This window comes from Pezoporus occidentalis, unplaced genomic scaffold (assembly GCF_034315485.1).
Source record: "Pezoporus occidentalis ecotype Australia unplaced genomic scaffold, CSIRO_AGI_Poc_V1 ctg75, whole genome shotgun sequence".
NCBI lineage: Eukaryota > Metazoa > Chordata > Aves > Psittaciformes > Psittacidae > Pezoporus > Pezoporus occidentalis.
Window position 1 is genome coordinate 168,597 of NW_026916104.1, and position 16,901 is coordinate 185,497.

At 41.1% G+C, this 16,901-nt stretch overlaps 1 protein-coding gene and 1 long non-coding RNA gene across 2 annotated transcripts in view; one reads left to right on the forward strand and one right to left on the reverse strand.

Annotated features, from left to right (window-relative positions):
- Positions 1 to 16,901, reverse strand: part of JAZF1 (JAZF zinc finger 1) — a 190,252-nt gene that overhangs the window by 91,344 nt on the left and 82,007 nt on the right. The gene's annotated exons all lie outside the window — the stretch shown is intronic.
- LOC134155192 (uncharacterized) overlaps positions 13,417 to 16,901 on the forward strand; it is a 40,945-nt gene continuing 37,460 nt past the window's right edge. Inside the window, exon 1 of the long non-coding RNA XR_009961462.1 lies at positions 13,417 to 13,505. This is a non-coding gene — a long non-coding RNA (uncharacterized LOC134155192). The remainder of the gene's footprint in view (positions 13,506 to 16,901) is intronic.

The following is a 16,901-nucleotide window of genomic DNA, read 5'->3' on the forward strand; positions in this document are numbered from 1 at the left end:
AAACTTTCTTCTTTTGTAATGTAGCTATTTCTAAATATGGCTGACACATTTTGAGATGTTTCAAGAGCGATCAAATCTTGTCAGCTGGGACTTGATACTTCTGCATCTCTGAGTTTTGCTTTCTTGCTTCTCTACAGCTTATTTTCTGAAGCTCTCAATCAGAAAAGTCATACAAAAATGTACTTGGAAGCAAATAGCTTGCCAAGCAGAGCATTGCCCACCAAAAGCCTTGAAGCAAACACAATCCAATTCCCTGGAGTGCCAGCTTTCTCACTCAAATGAAAGAATATGTTCTCAATCACTGTTGGCACTGTCCTTTTCAGTTAAGTTTTGCTTTTATCTAAAAAGTAGTTGTCTTGATTTAAATTTCTGAAACCCGAACGAACGGAGTATGCCCACAGTTTGCATAGTTTTCTTATAGAAAAGAATAGGATTATATAAAGAAGAAGTTCTTTACTGTAAGGGTGGTGAGGCACTGGAATGGGTGGCCTGGGGAAGCTGTGAATGCTCCATCCCTGGCAGTGTTCAAGCCCAGGCTGGACAGAGCCTTGGGCGACATGGTTTAGTGTGAGGTGTCCCTGCCCATGGCAGGGGGGTTGGAACTTGATGATCTTAAGGTCCTTCCCAACCCTAACTATTCTATGATTCTATATATAGAGGTTTCAAATACAGCCTTGCCCTACATTGTAGAAATGCACCTTTAGGAGCTGAGCATAAACAATCTTCAAAAGTTCCCAACGGAAAATGTGCCACATGCCTGTGCAGATTACTACACTGTCATTAATAACATTTTATGCATTACTTTAAAAGCAATTCTGGGTGCAACTGCTGCATTGTAACTACAAAGAATACAAACTGCCTTTACTAAATTGCTCCCCATAGTACTGTTGCTATTCATCTTTTATTTCTGAGAAGCATGTACTTCGTGTTATCAGGGAGGAATCCCAAGCAAAATCTGTATTTCGGATTGTTCTTGCTTCATCCTACAACTTCATCCTACAAAGCTCATTATCTAGACACCTTTATCTGACCTGATCAGTTGCTTCTGGTGCGCTTTGTGAGGTTTGTTTTGTTTTCAAACCATGAAACAATTATTTTGAAATCTGTCTCTGCTCCCCTCCCTTAAGGAAGATTTCTAACTGAAATGCATGGGGACTGTGCTCGAGGTAGGTGTGTTTGTCACGCCACTGTCCGCAGCGGATTATGTCTTTATTCAGTGGGTAGGGAATCCCCTGTCCCACCCCCTCAAAGCTCAGACTGATCCTATTGATCTTTCTTCCTACATCTGCCCCTGCAAAGCTTAGGATTTTGCTAACAGGCCTTTATCAGTACATCCCTAAAGAGATAAGTACCTTTAAGGAAGTTCAGAGAAGAGGGATAAAAGCAGAAGTGCCAATTCAACCAGCAACCCCAAGCCTGTCATCCTTAAAAGGAGCAGACCTTGCTGGTGCCTGGGGAAAATCAGCAGTAATCACCAGCACACCATGCTCAGTATTAAGCTAACCAAAGACAGCAAAGCATCAGCTATCTTCTGTGTTATCTTTGTAATTCACTTCTCTGAGGAAGTCAGGTTCAGGAAACAGGCAAAGATCTTTTGCTTGCCTTTGTTTCTACAAAACCCACAGTCATTTAGCAGGCCAAGCACACAACTGCTGTCATGGTGAGCTCCATTAGATTTACACCTTGGTGGTTCATGGCCTGCCGTGAAACTGTCTCAATCCCGAATGTCTGCAAAGCATTAATCCCAGCCAGGACTATCTCAGAACTGCCTCAACTCAAGCCAAGGCTTAGTGGTTAAATCACTGCATTTTTGCTAATCCTGTTCTTAAATGGGATTAACCTCCATCTATAAACAACAGCTGAAGGAGACAAAATTGGGGCTGTTTTACATCAGTGTTGCACGTAACTGTGGGAGAGGGCAAGGGAAAGTTCTAACGAAGAGTTCACCACCCTTCCGCTGCTTGCCACTGGCTCACCATAATGCCAGCTGAAGATGAAAACACAAAGACAAAAACCCCAAAGCCCCGTAACTTATGGTATCAAAGGAGCATGGCATCAAAGCACAGAGCAATTCGCCTGCTGGCACCTGCACAGAGTCCCACCTCTCAGTCACGTACTGCCTGACACACAAGGAACACACTGCACACAGTCTATTCAGTGCTTCTATCCCTTCCAACTCTATGCATCAGAGTTCACACGTATTTCCAGTCAATTGTGTTCTGTATCCCAATTCCACCAAAAAATAATCTAGGAGGTGGTCAAGAACATCTCTGAGAGCTGAATTCATAGCACTCAAAATGCTTCATACATTTTTATTCCTCTTGAAACCAGTTGTTTGGTTGCCGGTCATGAGAATGTCACATTCAGTTCTGCACTGTAGCAGTAGGTAACACTATGGATACTATTTCTCTTACTCATCTATAGTAACAGAAGATAAAAAGGAAGTACAGAAACTCGACTAGGGCCACCACATAGCTCTCAGAGAACAACAGGAAAGAGCAGTGACCAGGCCAGCTGTGCCACAGCTGTGCAGCCCTTCCCTAGGTGGAGAGGCATGATGGCAGCACCAGCAGCCCCATTACACCCACCTAAAACCTTCACAGCCCTGCTATCCAGGGCACATGTACACTTGGCTCATCAGTGCTACCTTTTTTCTCACCCTCTTAAAAACACCACCAGTCTGTTCCTCCCCCCCTCCAGTCCCTCTTCCTCATGCTCTGCCTCACTTCATGCGTTTTCTCTCTCCTGCCCCTTCCTAACCCCAATTCTCACTACTCATCCTGCCCATTCCTCTCCCCTCGAAATGTCCTGACATATGAACAAGTTAAAAATTGCATGGAGATGTCTATAACCACTTGTTCACTCTTGTACCACAGGACTGAACATATATACAATTCTTCCCCTATATCCTCTCCCCTGCAGCCTCTGACAGCATCCCCACCCCCCTTAGGGTACTTTACTTCCAATTTAGGCAGTCCCTACTTAGTTTCTTAATGTTAGTTAGCACACTTTGAAGTGCAGGGCTAATATACATTATTGTTAATAACTACAGAAAGACCACAAACATCCCAAGCTTGCTTTAAAGGAAAAATAAATAAATAAAATTACAATAAGAAGAATTTTTTTCAATCTCTCTGCTTTCAGACAGCCGACACAGCTACAATGAGATTAAACAGCAGTATTCCCTGATGCTGAACTTTCATTCAAGCCTGGACTATCAGTGCTCTGCTTCTCTCACACCTAAGCGCATTCATGCAGCCTCTAGCGTAATTGTCTAACACCATGCATGCTGCCCAAAGCCACAGTCTCCAAACACGTTACCCCACTGACCAAGATGTTATGGATCAATCACCACTCCCAACTGTCTGACTTTTGGATGAGGAGCAGAGGAGACAAAAATCTGTTGTTCAGTCTCACAAAATAGCCCTGTGTAATGTTAAATGTTTAGTCGATATTTCCTCAAGCACCCATACGCTGGTCAAAGTTAGCCAGAAGTAGCCTAAATAGTTTCCAAACAGACACCTATAATTCATTAAACACTCACAGATGACAAATCTTTTCCCTGAAAAGCATTTAAGTACAGCCTAGGACTAATCTGAGCTCCTCTTCTTGTAAGAGAAACATTGAGACAGCACACACAAGCAAACTACAGATTTTGAAGGGACTGGTTGATTAGCATTAACTAGTTACCCTCACTTCTTGAATTAACACAGGCTACCAAAGACTTGCTACTTCATTAGTTCGTTACTTCATTAGTTCGTTACTTCATTAGTTTTGCTGTAACACTTCAAATCTATTAGAAAAAACTGCCATCCACTACACATTAGCTGCCTTCAGTACTTGTCTCTTCTTGTAATCATTACAGCCCACAGTGAGAAGAAGAAGAGCATTACGTACTTTCTGTAATGACGTAGGTTGTTGGGTTTTTTTTAACTGTGTCTTCTAATCATCTATAGGATTAGACACCTCCAATTTCTCAGATCCACAACCTGCTTCATACCAGGCAATCAGACAGGTACTACAAATGTGTCATTAAGGGTAAGACCATCAACTGCACTGTGCCATCTCTGAACTACTCATATGAAGCCAGGCATTTTCTGTGGAGCATGTCCTGACAAAATGAATCACAGACTACTGAACCAAGCTATGACTGCTATATCAATTCATTCTGTGTAGAAATAACTTGCAGCCTTAAAACGCTGCAAAATCCTAAGAGCAAATAATAAAAAAGGCATGCACATCCCTCAGCCTTCATCAATTATATGACTTGATTCAACATGAGTATTTCGGCACAAAATGACATGCCACATCTTCATTACTACATAATGGAGCAATAAGTTTTGCCCTACAAGACACAAGGAAGTTATTATAAGCAGCTTCACATGAGAACTTCACTTTCATAAAGTCTCTGCATTTAAATCACAGTGAAAAATCACTGTTGACCTTATAAAGGGCACAGAGAAAAGTGCTAACAAGTTTCAGTGGCATTATTTCACAATTGCAAGCTTTCTTCTTACAGGGACTAGGAAAGGTTACTACCACTAACAAAGCGGTAAAGACAACCTCAGAAGAAAAGAAATAATGACTTAAGACATAAAATTTAAACTCCTCTTCAACGTCTTGAATATGAAGTGGCCAGGGCTCCTTTTATCCCCCTGTGCCAACACTTAACAGGCAGAAGCTGAGGTCAAGACTGACAAGAGTCCTGATACCTGAAGAAGGACATACGAATCCCTGTTCCCATAAAAATGAAGCAACTGGATTGTCAAGATTTTTTTGGAGGCTGTAACACTCCAACAGCTTTCATGATGTTGTAGATATTACATTCAGGGGCTGGGGCCTGCAGGTAGCTGTCCATATCATAAAAAGACTTAGGTTCGAAAACCATGGCTTCTATCAGCCATGACACTACTTAAATTTGCAACAAAAGCAAAACCAGAAAATTCCCCTTGCCAACCCAAGGGTGTTGCGTTTGTTTAATCTCAAAAACAGTAACAAAATTCCTTAAATGTTACGAAAATAATGGCCCTGCAAAGGATTTTAAAGGCACTAAACCTCATATTTACAAGGACCAAGGACTTACAGTGTGATCTATCTCCCAAGTCACTTGGAGACATTCACAATAATCTTGCCTTTTTGTGCAACATCTCACTGAGGTGAACTGCCAACACAGGGGTTCCCCCCCCCCAGCTGGCTTCATCAGAAGATCCATACACATGTTCCGCTTGCCCACCCCCAGGTTCACAGAGTGCCTGTCTTGTATTTCACTTGGCCTTGAAACTGGCTGATAGAAGTCAGTGCAGCTAGTTAATTAAAACCTAGATTTCCTTGAAACCAGCTCGCTTCACTAATGATGCCAAGGCAAACATTTCTGTTGGCTTCCTCAAAACTCCACAATTGTTCTTACATGGATGTAGCTTAAAAAGCCAGAAACAGATAAATTAAATGTTACTGGAAACCATTTCCCTTCCAAAGCCTCCATTACAAGGAAGCCATTATGAATTTCAGTTTCAGTTCCAAAAGCAGTGTTATTCACGTCTTCTTATGAATTCAAAGAATAAGATTTTACACTTATTAACACAGTCCCCTAATTATATCTGTACTAGAATTCTTTTCCCCTCATCTCCAAAGAGAAGATGATGCTCTACACATCAAAAACAGAACATCAGAGGATAAATATCATGATTGTGCAAGAGTTTTACCCCCCACACTGACTTTAAGATCATCTTTTATACTTACACACAAGTTTAAGTTCTTTCCAAGATCAAGGTACTATTGCCACAGAGACAGATTTATCAAAATGTGTGAAACACATCAGATACCTAACTGTTCCACATTTTCAGATTAAGCTCCTACTAAATAGGAGACTAAGGAAGCTACATGGAGGCAAAAACAACAAGAAAATACTGTATTTATTTCAACTTTCACAGTTTCAATGAACACTAGAGGCTTCAGGATATAAGTACAGATTTTTCCCTGTTTGGTCTTTCCCAGAGCTGCAAAAATTACTCAGCTGCAAACAGTTTATTTCCCTGTCAAATTGCTCATAAGTGCATGAAACCATGAAAAAAGAAACTAAAACCTGAAAGACACAGGCCACATAAATATGACAAGGTAGTCAGGAAACTGAAGTCTTTTTGGCCCACTGGGAGACAGCTCTATTGTGCCGACAGTGCTCTACTGGCACTCTGCTGCTGCTCAGACCTGCAACTGACTGACTGCAATCGCCACATTACTGCAGAAGGATGAAGAGTCCAAAGCCAAAGTAAAGCATCACAAGTCACAGTCAACAGTTTAAACTACTGTGGACAAAGAGTTGTGGTCAACGGCTCAAAATGTCCGGCTGGAGACCAGTAATGAGTGGCGTCTCTCAGGGATTGGTGATGGGACCGGTCTTGCTCAACATCTGTTGGAGACATGGACAGTGGGATTGAGAGCGTCTTCGGCAAGTTTGCTGATGACACCAAGCTGTGTGGTTCGGTTGAGACGCTGGAGGGAAGGAATGCCATCCAGAGGGACCTTGACACACTTGTGAGGTGGGCTAATGCCAATCTTATGAAGTTTAACCATGCCAAGTGCAAGCTCCTACACCTGGGTCAGAGCAAGCCCAGGCACAGCTACAGGTGGGACAGAGAAGAGATTCAGAGCAGCCCTGTGGAGAAGGACTTGTGGATGCTGGTCGATGAGAAAATGAACATGAGCAGGCAGTGTGCGTTCGCAGCCCAGAAAGCCAACCGTATCCTGGGCTGCATCAAAAGGAGCGTGACCAGCAAGTTGAAGGTGGTGATCCTGCCCCTCTGCTCTGCTCTCGTGAGACCTAACCTGGAGTATTGTGTGCAGTTCTGGTGTCCTCAACATAAAAAGGACATGGAACTGTTGGAACAAGTCCAGAGGAGGGCCATGAGGATGATCAGGGGACTGGAGCACCTCCCGTATGAAAACAGGCTGAGGAAGTTGGGGCTGTTCAGGCTGGAGAAGAGAAGGCTGCGTGGAGACCTCACAGCACCCTTCTAGTATCTGAAGGGGGCCCATAAGGATGCTGGGGAGGGACTCTTCATTAGCGACTGTAGTGATAGGACAAGGGGTAACGGGTTAAAACTCAAACAGGGGAAGTTTAGACTGGATATAAGGAAGCAGTTCTTTACTGTAAGGGTGGTGAGGCACTGGAATTGGTTGCCCAAGGAAGTTGTGAATGCTCCACCCCTGGCAGTGTTCAAGGCCAGGTTGGACAGAGCCTTGGGTGGCATGGTTCAGTGGGAGGTATCCCTGCCCATGGCAGGGGGGTTGGAACTTGATGATCTTAAGGTCCTTTCCAACCCTAACTATTCTATGACTGCTCCTAAAGCCTTAAAGAAAAGTTAGCATTAATCTTAACAACTGCAAATGACTTATTGCATGTGCAGGCAAGCGGTTAGCAAAAAAAAAAAATAAAAAAAAGGAAAAAAAAAAGAAAAAAAAAAACCAATCAGAAAGTTTGTTTTAATAAAGGCTGCCTCAGGAAAAAAAGTGACAGGTATATATTGGGAATGCACACACAGGAAACTGGAAGGCGTAGAAAGCAGCATCTGCTGACTTAACACCCCAGTTTAGCACACACCAGCCTCTTCATATAGGTGCTCCTCACAAGGAAGCAAGGCAGTGTCTGATCCCAGGAACACCTTCGCTAAGTGTTACAACTGCAGAACCTGTAAGAAGCAGTCCGAGGACATCACTGCCAAAAGAGAACACATAAAGAAGGGAGTCACAGAAATCCAAAAGCAGGCAGCTGAAAAATCAAAGCACAAAACCCTCCAAGAACACCACAACCAACAGCACCCATTCACTACTGCAGACCACCACATGTGAAACTCCATTTTGTAACACAAACTCTGTCAAACACAACAACTCAAGAGTTTTGCTGTACCAGAAAATGGTATCTTGCTGGCCAGCAGAATATTTAAGATAACCTCCACAGAAACAAATCTGTGCTTTGGTCTTAGCAGAACATTTTGCTACAGAACACTACTACTGTGCAATCATGTTTCATCCTTGCAAGCTGCCACTATTTAATTCAGACTGTGAACTCTTGAAAGAAATGGCCATCCCTTACCTCCCATTGCCCAGGCAAAAAAAAGTTCTAATTACAACTTCACATTGTTTAATGCATAATTACTCAAAGAATTTCAGGTTAAAATGGTAGCTCAGCAACACAACTGATCATTTGTGTAGATCATTTAACATTTTCAGTTTTTAACGTAAAACCAAATAGCCAAGTAAAGGTAAACACAAGGATCTACAAATCCCCTGAGAAGTATTTTTCATTAAGAAAAAAAAAAATTATTTGTAATATAACTATATGTAAGAAAAATATTATTTCAGATACAGAGAACACAGAAGAATGCATGAAGTCCAGTCACGGATCCTGGATCTTTAAAATACTCTTATTTCTGCAATTTAGATAATTACTGCACACTAGTAAGTGACTACAGTGCTCCTCAGACGCTGAAAGCAACCTCTGGATCTGTCACGCTGTCTTTAAATAGGCAATTAAAGTGAAAAATGAGAGCCTGCATAACTTTCCAGTGCCACATATTATATATAAATAATACAACACAAATAAGAACAGGACAGAAGTTCTCAAACCAAACACTTGATCAACTTAGTCATGCCTTCATCTGTTTATTTGAAAATATATTACTTTGCTACACTTGTGGTCCTTATTACAGTAAATTTACTGCCTTAAGAAGAGATTTCCCTTGCCAGAAATTAAAAAGACTTTCCATTCCTCTGCTCCCAAAATAATCTTTATTAACCAAGGTTGGATGGTAGCAAACTTGCTAGGATATCCACGAGGCAGCAGACAGATGCAAACAACTGGTATGTTCCTTTGTTCCTCAGTGGGACAATCTGGTTGACCAGAACTTGCCTGAGGTTGTCCCAAAGCTTGCTTTTTTGCTTTACACCAATTTATAGTACTTTTAACCAAGTGCCGAATTTGTGAAATTCTTTACTTAAATAAAAGAATCATTTACTGTGTTCTCAGTGAGAAGCTGATGGCCTGTGACAAACAATATCAGAGATCCCTTCCTGTGCTTACAAGATGTGAGAGCTCTCTGTGTGCCATCCTGTATTCTCATCACTTTCACAAACCCCCTCACTCTGTCAAGCCAGCACAACCAGCACTCTCAGCAGAGAAATTCAAGCTGTGGCCTTTTCTGGTCCCATTAGAAGCAGTGCAAACAGAGGTACAGCCCAGTTCACATGGGGCTCCCCAGACACCCAGCACAGCTGAACAGGCCACCAGCTACAGTCTGCAGTTGCCTCTGGCAGAAGAGATGGCACCTATCAACCAGTTTTTAAGCCATCTCTCATGCACCCACACCTCCAAAAACCCAACTAAAACTCCAGCAGCAATATGAAGCAGGGAGCTGTGTAGGAGGATATAACCATAATACATGAAGAGAATATTACTTGTGCACTGTGATTGCAGAAATCCTCATAATATTCTCATTAGCTCATATCTCAATATAAAAAGTAATGCTGTAAATCAGATACTTAATTTCTATTCAAACGGAACATAATTGCTGGTAACTGGCTGCAGAGCTACAAATGTCAAAAAGACGCCTTGTGATATTTCAGATGCAGTGAATGGCAAGTACACTTCATGTGCCATGATGCCTTTCCACCTGTTATGTTAATTAGTTTTTATTTGAAACATACTGCTGCAACCAATGCAACAATTAATGGTTACTTTTAATAGGTAAAATTCCCATTAATCAAATCAACAGGAGATCAGCAGAGTGCTAGAAAGGTCTCATGGAGAAAAAGAAAAAAGAGAGTCTGCTGCTACTTTTACTTTTTAAATTGAGATGCATTATATTTTTAAGCATCTGGAATGTTAACATCTTGACTGAAACTTCTAAGTGCAAATATACTTAATGAAGCTTGAAATAGAGAAAAATTAGAATGCCATTTTCATGGAATTTCCCAACATTTGAGTGAAATAAAATAATCTCATGAGGTGCTGCTGGAGAGTGTTAAAATAGAAAGTCCATCCACACTTAACAGTCAAGCACATAGGACATAATATATATTGTAAGTAATCTCTCAAATGATCCCATTTCAATAACGAAATGAGTATTTTAATTCCTTACCACACTATAATGTTTCTTTTGTCTGAGAGTATTAAAACCTCATACACTGTGGAAAGGCACTCACTTTAGATTCACACAAATTGGGGAAGGTCCCCAAAATTAAGAGGGATATTATTCTATACTGAAACAATGATAAAACTACCTAATGGCATGTAGCACTGCCCCAACACACCCCAACATGATGGTCTTTTTAACCACTGCATTATGCCCTGTCTACACTCAGTGCACCAGTGGTTACACCACAGCTATGTTAACAGAGCCTTCTAACGGGGACACAAGAGGACATCAAAAGGACTTCCCTTGTTGACATAATTGTATCACCTCCCCAGACGACACACAGGGCCAATAAAAACCACTCTGCCCACATGGCTGCGATCCCCCCAGACGCTGTGATCCCCCCAGACACAAGCTGGTGTGAGGATGCCTGTCAGTGAAAACGTGTTTCTTGTACTGTGCTGACAGACTGGAGAGAAAGGAGGAAAAGGGTTGGAAGGTGCTTCCCAGTACAGACTCAGCCCTGCACACAGATTTTTTAGGTGTTCAGTCAAAACCCTCCATTTCCAAAATTCACACATTTCTCCACTCTCTAAAGTCATACACATCATTACCCATTACATTCAGAAGCCAACTTAAAAGAAAAATGAGGAACATTCGTTTTGCATTCAGCATTTTGCCAAAATTATGAGCAAATAATTTTTGGAGTTGGCACTGGATTGACTGGGAGTTTAGAGAGTTTCTACCCAGGCCTGGCTTGGGTAAATCCATTGGGAGGTTTGGTCTTTTTTGGGCAAAACTTGGTAACTACTACTAGAAAAGCAATCTTTACATAAACCACAAGTCTGTGCTTTTTCAAATCAAGCATGTGAGGTGAGTACATGCTTAAATCCATAATCTAGGATAAACAGTTTTGCATAAAGCAAGTAATTATTTCAAAACAGCCAGTTTTCCTGTTAAAAAAAAATGGAGAATTTACAGGTTTGTGTTTTGCTTTTTTATTACTCAAATACTCAAACCCTTGTTCTCATCTAGTTCTACTAATGAAAATCTGACTAAACATTCCAAAACAAATAAAACCCAGCATTACTTTAAATAAAAGTTCAAAATATATATCCTGACAGTTCCGATGTTTGAGGGGTTTAGTTCCCAAAGTAGTAATGATCTCCAGGAGTTAAAATAATATGATTATATCCCAACTCCATGGCCAGCTAAACCACAACTGAACTGCAGTGGCACATATTTCATTTTCAATGTCAGAAGATCTCCATTTCAGACTATCAACATAGCACTAAATTTTCAAATGTCACTGAAAACAGGTCACTTCTAATTTTGCCTGGAAATGCTAAATGAACCACTATACACAGTGCAGCTAGTATTTCACAAGTTAAATCTCTTCATCTTTACCAGGAATCAAAAAGGAAAGCTTTTTACTGTAAGTTATTTACTGTGTTGTCACTCCTCTGCAAACATGGGTTGTGGGAATTCTCGTTTTATTTTGAAGAAGGGTTGTATTAGAATGGAACAATACATACTTTTTCCTGTGAGTCACTAAAATCGCTATTAGAAGCTTATCTTCTGAGCTACTACTTTGCTCAGTCTTGTAGGAGACAGACTCGATTCTTAATCTTGTCTTCCTGCTGACAGGAACAGGGAGTGCACAAAACTAAGCAATTTCTTGTAAGGAAGAAGGGAATGGCACCATTACTTAGGGTTACTCAAGAGAAGTTCCCTCCCGAAGATGGCAACCATGCCTGGTGGAGCAAGGGCGGGAACCAGCTGTGTTCTTACGTACTGCCAGGTGCATAAGAAGATAACCTTTATCTCCTGAAATATCTTTTCCAAAATTAGTTTGGATATACTGTGTCTTACACAATTTTATTATTTCACTGGAAATAATTTCACCACCAATATGCCTTATCCAAGACTATGAGCAACTCCACATTTGTCACTGGTGCTACACATGAAACATCCAGCAACAAGCCTGCCCTTCAGGCAATAAGAAACACACACATACACATATGATATATCAGTACATTTCTTGCAGGGAGCAGGGGTGGGGTGAGGTGTGAGGGTCTCCCTTTAAGAGGAAGACATCACCACTGAAAACAGAACAGAAAAAAAAACCTAATACTGTGAGATGAAAAATTTACTTCTCTGCAAACAAATTGACTATAAACCTAAATAAAAAAATTATCCCAAACTGCACCTTTTAGAAGTCTAACACTCAATCATCAGGATGACAAAGACTGGCATTTAAAAGTGCTGTTAACCATCAACCTTGAGTAACAAGACTATTATGTTTGCCCTTAAGTACTGACAGTGGAGCAGAACCTCTGCACTTTTGTACCTTGGACATCTGTTCTTGAAAGAGAATTTAAAATTATCTTGAGAACTAGTAAAGTGCAATAGATTATTTCATGTGTTTAAGTTACCACTTCAATTACAGTATCTCCATGCAGCGGAAACAAAGTGTGGTAAGTGGCCAGGTGCCTACCACCATGAATGACACCTGGCTACCCCAGTCCAGCTCCTAAAGAACAGTTTGCAGAGCAAGGAAGAGATCTCACAGCTTTATCAAAACTGGATCATGTCAGTGCAGTCTCACCACGATGGCCTGAACTGATACAACACAACAATCGATCAACCACTCATGACCTGAGGCTTGCACAGGGGCTTAAGAAGACATTTTCTGCTGTGCCAGTTTCCTTGGTAACAAAACTTCCAAGTTTTCAGCGTGGCCAAATGGCGTTTTCCTCATCATTAAGCCCAGTGACGGCTTCCACACGCTGACTCACCCTGGTGTGCTATCCGAAGGGGCAGGAGTGGAACGGGAGCACAGCTGGAACTCTCCGAGAGAAAGCCGCTTTTAACTCTTTACCCCACAGCCAGTGAGGGGAAACACCCTTCCCACACGGGCAGCTGCGGCCACTCCTTCACAGGGAGACACAAACGCAAAGCAAAGCCTCGTACGAGATACTCAGCTTTAGAGTGAAAAACCATACAGCCGGGCCGGGTCGTTGAAGAGCCGAGGGTCAGCGTACACAGGATTCACCACAGTATTTGCAAACAACCCGTTTTCCTGCCCGCACGGACAAGCGCATCTCTCCCCGCCCGCCCGGGAGACCGAGCCGTCCGAACCGCCCGGCTGAAGGCAGACGCCGCTGCCCTAAGGAGAGACGAGCCCGCCGCGCCCCCTCCTGGCGGCGCCGCTCGGCCGTCAGCCGCCATTTGCCTTCTCGAGCGCAGCTGGAACTGCTGCCTTTCGGCTAAGACGTTATTTCACCTCCCGTTTCGCACCGAGTTTCCTCTTCACAAGGCACCAGCGGCAGCCGCGACTTTTCCCGTGTTATTTCTGGCAGGCGTTTAGTCCCTCAGGTATTCTATATGCCAGTGGTGATGGGGAAACATGGTAGGGAAGTGATACCCGTATCAGAAGTACCACATTTAACAACACAATAAATACCTTGCTCCTCACAGGGAAGCCAAAGCAGTCAGTCAGAGCAAGTGACTGAGAGCGTGTCAGCCTGCCACGGAAACACGCTGCAAGTGCCACATGGAAGCCCTGGCTCTGTGACTGCAGGCCATAGCATTTTGAAGCAGGGCACACAAAATGGCTTCCTCAGGAATGTGGCAGGTACGTCGTTCACCTGCACAGGAGAGGGGCATGCTGCAGCCTCGTTGCCACTCAGTACCGTTAAAACATTCCTGTTACAACTTAAAATGTTATCCGCTGCTTAAATACTAAGTGTGTCACTCCTCTTCAGCCATTTCTGTCCAGTCATTCCCTTCAAAACAAAAAGGCATTGAGATACTCCTACTTCCAATAGTTCTGATGTAGAGAAAGCCTGAATCAGATTGAATTAAACTAAGCCTCAATGTGATTGAAAGCCAGAAGTTACAGCAGGGGAATAAAGATTATTTTAAAAAGTGAACTGTAAGTTTAAAATAGAAAATAAATTCAGATAAGCCTAAAAGTGATGACATTGAGTAGAGATTTAAGGAAATCAATGAGCTTAATAATCAATGATGTTTTAAGTCCAATGCATGTTTTCACACATCCTGTTTTTACTTTATTATCCCAATGAAAATCATGCTGTGTTAACAAATAAAAATGAATTTCCCAGTGCGAACACAAAGGAAATGCAGGAAGTTACCAATTCCTTTGAAATTCTAACTCTCTTTACCCTCACATAGAATTCAAATATAGAATTATTAATCAAATAGGCACATCAATGAATATGAAGTTAGGTTACTATAATAACTAATTTACGACAACAGGAAGACTATTCGCTAAAAAAGCTCACAAAACAGTCCATGCTTTGGCTATCACAGTTTTGCCTGATATTCACATAAGCTGAAGTGTCTGTACTTTCTTCATGTTTCATGTGATACAAAGCAGCAGAAGGGGACTGCACTTTTCACTGCACAGTTGAAACTGGTGCTCATGGTTCACGTAAGTCAAGCTTGGGAAGGCTACTCAGCAGAGAAAGCTCATTTTCTGCTCAGAACATCTAAGATGATAAAGGGATCTAATAAATGTCCTGGCTATGTCAAAAATATTTTTAAAATAAGTTAGGATAGGACAAAATATACAAATGAGAATTTCAGACAAACAGTAAAATTTCTCCTTGCAGGGAATGTTGTATGAAGAAAATCTGTTCAACCATTTCTGCAGGTGAGCTTGAAATATTGTGTATTTCTGATGTCCTGTAAGAATGCAGACAAGCAAGGCCTCATTCCTAGCTCAGTACAACTTCAAAAGGTAGTAATGCAGTTATAAAAGTGTTGAACCACTAAACCATCAGTTTTTTGTTTGTTTGTTTTTGTTTTTTTTTGTTACAAGTAATTAGAAGAACTTGGAAACAGGTAGGGGGGAAAGGGGGACATCACTGATGTTGAAAACTCGAGCAAGTTCTTCTCAGATCATGATACATGAGTATCTATAGTACGTATACCATTTCTCTAGTGTCTCAACGGGAAGATGCATGTTTCTGTAAACAATCCAACTGCTAATTTTACATGTAATTGCTGCAAAAAAAGTCTACTTCCTAAAGTGATAGTTTAGTACCTTCTAAATTCTACTATTACTACTAAACAGCAATTAACTCTTAGAGGTTGATAGCGTCATCCATTTTTACAGCAATAAATACTAATACTGTTTTTATTCTGTACTGTTCCTTCCTCTGATCAACATCTGATTATGAAGTAAAAAGCACGTTATACATTTATCAAAATTAGGGATATGATAAAATGAAAACACTTGGTAGATAAAGGTTGTGATGATGAGTTTTATGACAATTTAAACTGATTAATTTAGCTCAGTGTTTATTCAGCTATGCTGTTACTTATTGTTGGAGTCATTTTTAAAATTCTCTAAGGAGAATGAAATAATTTGACCCCAAAAGACGAACATTCTATAGAAAGACACTTTCAACATTAAAAATAATTATTCTTAAAACATATTTTGATTATCATCTTACAACTGTAACTGCACATAACGGAAAAAAAGTAACATCACCTTTCTAAGTCTGTTACCTACATGCAACAGCAAATGGCTTCCCATTTGTAATGTTTCTCTCTTCTCAAGAAATAGCTTTAAAAGTTTAACCAAACTCATTAAAATGTTTCTATCAAACACTTACTTAAAAAGCTACAGCCAACTAAAAGGGTACTTGTTCAGAGGAAGAGCTTGTTTGGTTTGCTGTTTCTAAACAAACTATAAAAGAATCCATTTGGCAAAAAAAGCCCAACAAAACAACCCAAAACACCTTTCTAGAGGTTCAGCAGACACCTGCATATCAGCATCAATATAACTGCATGCCTGCTAGGATTAGTTCATACTATTTAACTTAAACTGCTTTGAACTCTTTGTATTCAGGACTAACAGTAAATAAGCACAGTGGTTGGATTACAAGAGAAATTAAGACCACCAGCAAGAATACTCCTCTCCCTCAAAGCGTTTTCCCTGCCCCACCCAATAAGCCTTTTATATTCCCTGTTCCTCTTTCTGAAACATTTACCAAGGCTAAGTTAAATATCTATCTCTCCAGTTCAGATTTTAGCAGCTTTTAATATTCATTCCTTAATGCAGTGTCAGTGTGCTCACCTTTTGCTCTACAGAGTGGTATTGATTTGCAGTAAGCAGCAGAGAAATCCCTAGAAACTCCTCCGTAATTTATTGTAGCTCTAAAGCTTTTCACTGCAGTCAGTAGACTACCTAATAACCCAGTCAAAATGAAGACCAACATCTTCTATGACAGACAACTGTGGGGAAGGTGGCATGAATTAGAGAGTATGGAAATAAACACCTTAAACAAACCACCTCAGTGGGAGACTGGCATTGTCTGTCTGCCAATGAACTGCACACAAGATGCTTAGAGAAGCCCCGTAACAAAGAAAGAGCTGCATATTTTTCTAGGGTTCCCATGTCAGCACCACCCCTGATGCCAGAAACATTAATAACTTTTCTTCTGCTTTTCTTCTTTCTGGGGAGGGGAAGGGAGTTGAAATCAAAACAAAGTATCTAAAGAAGATTCATTTTACTGCTAGTTGAAATTTGTCCATGCCAAGTACTGATGTAAAATGCTGGGGTTGAAGCTTTCTTGTTTTTGTTTTGAAAGGGTAAGAAGAGTCCTACAATTTGGCTGACCTGTAAAAAACTTCAGAGAATCCTTACTAAAGGCTCTCCACTGCATCAGCTCTGAAGCCAAGCTTGCCGAACTGATGAAATAATTAGCCTTGCTTAAATCTTTTCCTAATTAGGTCTAACTT